This window comes from Neopelma chrysocephalum, unplaced genomic scaffold, assembly GCF_003984885.1.
Source record: "Neopelma chrysocephalum unplaced genomic scaffold, ASM398488v2 Primary Assembly neopelma1_83, whole genome shotgun sequence".
NCBI classification, from domain to species: Eukaryota; Metazoa; Chordata; class Aves; order Passeriformes; family Pipridae; genus Neopelma; species Neopelma chrysocephalum.
Genome location: NW_020897745.1, coordinates 2,432,355 through 2,438,466, shown reverse-complemented (window position 1 = coordinate 2,438,466; position 6,112 = coordinate 2,432,355).

The window sequence follows — 6,112 nt, the reverse complement described above, 5'->3', positions numbered from 1 at the left end:
GCTGAATTTGTCATACTGTTGACTAGGTAAATTTGTACTCATAACGGAGACGTAGATCATGGCAGTTAAATCTTTTTTAGTGTGCATATATTTGTATTTATTGCACTGTCCTATAGTAGGGCAAGCAGCCATAAGGCATGCAAAGCTACATGTAAAATTATATTTCTGTATTGTGTAGTTAAAAACAAACAACCAACCAACAACCCCAAGCTTCTGTGGTTGAACACTGACACACTGGTTGAATGCACTAGCACAAATGCACTACAGAGAAGACGGTCTTTGGGAAGTCTACACCTTTTGAATTTGTCTGTCACCTGACTGGAGACACTGAGTCGGACTCTTATCGGATCAGTGACAATGGACAAACCTACAGAGACATTAAAAAGAGGAGCGAGTCAAGGCACACAAATTTTAAACTTCAGATGTGTTTGATACATGTGAAAAATACAGGTGTGTGATTTCTTTTTTTTTTTCCTGCAAAACTTACATTGTATTCACACTGAGTTCAAAACAGCCGCGTTACCAAGTGGTAAAATCAACAATAAACGGGTGAGGATATTATTTTCCATGTAGGTTTCCCAGTCTTCCTGGAATTGCTTTCAATCTTTTCTTTTGACTGCACTTGCTTAATGCTTTGGATTTACAGAAGTGGCATATGAAGTATATAAAAAATAAAAAACAACAACAGAAAAACAACCAATAATAACACCCCTCCCAAAACCGGCCTGAAGTATGAGTGCTGCATCTTTCTCTGTTACATTGCTGTTATTTTGGCAGTGGTGTGAACACCAGCCAGTGTTGATAGCTTAGAGTCCAAGAATGGCACAGTTATTAAATGGAAATAAGGGTACAAATTCACCTTAGGTATTAAATATCACCTGAACTAGTGCATGCCATAGATCCATAGCTAATTCAAAAGCTCAGCTGTTTTTACCACATGATTGCAATTCTCTTCCTATCTGCCTGTATGTTACAGACTCAAAAATCCTTGCCTGCAGTTGTGTAGTTCCACCAAGAGATGGTGCTCACCGTTCAGTCTTGGGAGCTTGTGTGCTGATCATAACAGGATGCTGTGCTGGGTGGGCATTTGGGAAGCAGGTCTGCAGTTTGGTTGGCACAGATTCCCCAGTTTGCCCTGTGAGGTGATGCGGGTTCTCTCCTACTACTGCCTGATACGATTCTGGTAACTGGAGAAAGTGCTTGCAGAGGAAAAGTGAATAATACTCTGAGGTTGTAATTCTTTATAAAATATGGTGGTGTGCATGTATTGTCCCTAACAGGGTTTGGGAATATCCATATTAAAAAAGTATTTATTTTTAGAGCCACAATGATACCTGAGGTCTGTCTCCATTACACTTTTGGACCAAATTGTGAAACCTTTAACTAGTCCCTATATACAAGTGCCTTTTAGTAAGAGTGTTGTGGGAGGGGAGTAAAGAGACTCAGTAGGTTTCTGTCTGTATCCAAATCACTGTGCCACTCCTGTGACTCCGCGGGGCTTGCTGCTAGTGCTTCCTCCCTTCTTTGCAAATGGTGCCAGAACTTCTCTGCAGCAGCAAGAGCACCAGTTAGTCGTGTAGATGGGCCTTAAGCCAAGAAGTTTTTGACCATGCTTGTATGAACATTTTAGTTTAGCTTATGGGCACTCTGAAAGTAATGGATATTTATAAATTTGATTTTCGTAGTGGCAGCTTGTTAGTAGTGTTAGTTCTATGCCTGTTGATAGGCTGGGTTTTAGTTTTTAGAAATGCCTGAAATAGGAAATCTATTGTAATATGTTCTTGTGGGGTTTCAAGTCTGACTTGTGTTATAAAACATAATCAAACCTTAAAAGCAGGTAGTAGGAAATGAAAATAGTGCGTGGCCTTTTTGATCTGCAAAGGTAGTGCTCATTTTTGTGGCACTATGGCTGTCATTAGCACAAAGCTCATGTCCTCACCTCCTGTTAGTACTCTCGATGTTCAGCTGCTCTGTGAAGTATTTTTTAATTAAGTCTTTTCCTGCAGTGACCTTGTCACTGCACATTGCAGCTAGGTATGGCTGAACAAACGATCTTCCCTCCTGAAATCAGTCTTCCTCTGTGGAAACACTGTATTGATTTCAGTCTCCTATTTGTAAGTCAGGTTAATTAACGTGTGGAGAAGCTGCAGTGAAAACTGTGTGTTACCATTAACGAGTCAGAGCTTTTGATCCCTGTTCCTGTTGCTTTGATTCTTTCTTCTTGACACTTTACAGGATGGCTGCTGCTAAAATTCGAGGTTGAAGTTATTTATCACTCAGAGTCAACTTGCCCAGTTTAAAGCAGTAAGTTTGGGTTAGGTTTTCCTTGCAAGGTTTGTTTGCCCACTGCAAGATACAATTTTTCTTTCTGTGCTTATCACTTCAGAGGTTGATTTGTCTCTTGAGTGGGGAGGGATATCATGCTCCTTAATCCATCCCAACTCATGCTGTTTTCTTTTTGTGAATAGGAGACTGCAGTGTAGGGAAAAAAACTTTGAGAACAAGAGAAAAAAAGTGTGGCAGCAATGATTTGTAGTGAGTAAAGCTGTAATGTGGTGTTACATCACTATTCTGAATTTAATTCAAGTCCTAATATATAAAAAGGAAGAGTGGTTTACAAAAACGTGACTTAAATCTTCCTTTATGACTTCAAGTTTGCATTAAATTAGGAGTCCTATAGAGAAATATGGAAACTGGAGTTGTTTACAGCCTCCTACAAGCTCTTACTGAGTCACGCTGGGCCTGTATGTAGGAACTGCTGTTTTGGCTCACACTCACTTGTAGTAATTTTTACAGGACCAGTATCTGTGTATTCAAATGCAAAAGCCCTGGAAGTGTTGTCCAGTTCCTACTGTAGAACTAAGAGTTTTTCACTTTCCAGGGGATTATTTTGAAAGAGCACAGTCCCAGTGCAGGCTGAGACAGAGATTCAGTGCTGAAGCTGGTGGGTGCTGTGACCTGGACTGCAGTGAGCAAACCTTACCTGAGTTCAGCTTTTGAAATGGAGATCCCCTTTTCTCCTGCATTTCCTCTGCCTTGTGTTTGTTTGCAGACTCGGTGACACTGCTGTTGGTTTCTTCCTTCTTACTTCCTTCTACTAGGGAAGGTGCAGATAGTGTCTCAGTTCAAATCTTAAGCATCACCCATGAGACATTTGGTTGTAGGGAGAGGAAATAAATATACAAACACAATTCCCCTTCCCCCAGAACCAAGAGCAAATTCAGTATTTTCCAAGGTTTCTGAGTTACACAGGAGGTTTCCAGGAATGTGGAGCACAAACAGATGTGATCGATCTCCCGTGACAAAAATTTACTTGTATTCAATTTAGTCAACACAGCTCAAGATGGGAATCCACTGATGGATAGGTCATGCTGACCCTGCATGTCAAACAGATTTGATGTCAGATGAATCAGAAGGAATAAACCTATTTACAGGAAGATCATGTTGCACTGCCTATTTACTATTTTTCCAAGATTTCTGTACTTTTTTTACTTGCCTAATTTGCTTTTCTGCCCTAAATGCTGCAGAAACAGCAGCAGGGGGGGTGGTTTCTGGGAGTGGCTTCCAAGCACTTGCACAACATGGAAGTGCTTAATCTGAGGAGTCTGGGTGCCTTCCCTGTGCCAGGTCATCTGTCAAATACAGACGTGGACAGACAAAGTGACTTTAACTGACCAGTCCAGTTACTGACTCTTCTGGGGTCATCTTGGCTGTATTTTGTATCTGGAACTTATTCAGCTCATCAAAATCCTTTATCACCCAGAAAATAGTACTGGGCAAGTGAAGCACTGGGAGGGATAGAAGCAGGGGCCTATAAATACATTGTGGATGCTCTGTGTTGGGGGGGCATCCGATGCCTCTTTCATCTTCAGAAGCTTTCACTTGACTTTGGGGGCTGGGTGGCTCTTTAGGGAGGATGTGGAGAGGCTTAGGTTGGATGTTAGAAGAAGGTTCTACACCAGAGGGGGGTCAGGCACTGGAACAGGCTCTGCAGGGTGGTGGTCCCAGCACCAAGCCTGCCAGAGTTCAAGAAGGATTGGGATGATACTCTCAGGCACATGCTGTGGCTCTTGGGAATGGTCCTGTGCAGGGTTAAGGCTTGGACTTGAGGATTCTTGGGGTTCCCTTCCAACTCAGCATATGTGATTCTGTGACCTCGGGTAAAGAGATGATGCTCGGCATCTGTGGCAAAATGCAGGGGAGAAGAAAATTCCTGAAGAAATTCAGTTCTTGTTCAGAATTTGGGCTAATTTATAGTTATCAATTCCTAATGGTGCCTCAAGGATTTTTCCTCGATGACTTCCCTAGAGATCCCGACTGATGCTGCTCATGCCTGAGGTAGGATCAGGCACCCCAACCTGCTGTCCCTCAGCCCTCTGGGGGTCCACAGCAGCTCCAGTTTCTCAGAAGTCATGCACAAGCCTCATCCTTTGTCTGCAGGCCCCAGGTTGGATTTCTTGGCGGGGATTCTACATCCTTCTCTTGAGCACACTCAAGGGGTCTGATGCTGATGGCAGAGCCGAGAATATTTTCATACCCAGCAAGTGAGACAGAGATGGTTCATGGCATAGATCCATATGTATAATTTCTCTCCAAGCACAGGAGTTGCTGGCACACACCTGGGTTCTTCATTTGCTGGATTGTTCTCTTTGCAGTTCTTTGGTCAATTCTTCTTTGCAATTGCTCAGGAAAAACCGTTTTGTGCAAGGAAGGTGGTCTGTGAGCTGAACTGCCCCATACCCAGGGGTATGATTTACGTTTTCTTTGCTTTTACAACTTGTGTTTCTCTTCTCTAACCACAGGAGCTTCCGCTCTGCCAAGAAAACCCCTTGTATGTGTCACTGGAGGGGGCCCTTGCTGCTGCCTCTGGGTGACCACTGGCACATGGGGATGGGTGATGCTTCCTGGAGCTTTGCACGTACAGGCTTTCCTGTTGATTATTCTTCAATGTAAGGTGGGGGGGTTTCTGTGTGTGTGCATGGGGTTTTTTCCTAATTTTTTTACTTTTTTTTTTTTTTACTCCACAAAGAAAGCCCCTTTTTCCTGGGTCTGTCAGAAAGGAGGTGCTACTGACTTTGGTGCCATTGCTCTTGGGGCTGCTACTCAAGAGCTGAGTTATGGAAAATGGTTTAGGAACTGGGTTTATTTGTTTGGGTATCACACCACTTTGGTGTGTTAGGCTGCCGAGATGTGTGATGTTCTCTGGTGCCGTGTGACCTGTGCCCTGTGGAGAGCTGGTTGGTTGAAGGATCAGTGTGAAGATGCATTGAGGGAGGCAGGAACCCTCCCAGAACCTCCTGGGTTTGGCATTGGGCTGAAAAGAGACCAGCTGCATTCTTGTGATTGTGAACTACAGGTCAAAAATCAATAGATTCAACTGTGCAGCTGCGTACAGACGGTTAATTACCACTGTAAGTGTTGAAATTCTTTTCCTAGATGTTGATTTCCTGTTCAAATGGAGACTTTTCAAATAATAACAAACAAATCCCCCCTAAAACAAACAACAAAAATGCCAAACCCAAAGATATCCTACTTTCAGTTCTTCCCTCCATTCATCTGCAGTGTCAGGAGGGTTTTGGCTGCATCCATCTTGCTGCAGGACCATGATCTTAGTGCAGCAATGCACAGTGGAGCATCACTGTTAATACCATCAGCTAATAATGCCCAAATACGTGTATTTTACATGGCTTAGGTTTTATTTTGATCTGTTTATCCTACATTAAGATTCCATGAAGTAGTGAGAATTTTGTTGTACAATCATTCATTTTATTGGAGCAGTTTTTGATTTTAAATACCATATCCTGTTTTTCCCTAAAGGATTGACCTCTCTGGGCTCTCTTAGAAATACAACCAACTCAAAATATTTAATCTGTGGATATTGAAAGAATAGTGAAAGTATAACATAGTTTACAGGGAGTACAGAAATATAGAAAAACGCTGCTGCTCAGTTTTCTGTTCAGCGTTTATACATGTAATTTTGTTTTATGTCACAGTCCACATTCAACTGCGTTCAACAGAGAAAACACATTTTCAAGGAAATGCTTCCCAGGGATAATACGAGGCTCTTGGTGGGGAAACAGCCCCTGATGCCTGCAGTCAGATCATTGCACCT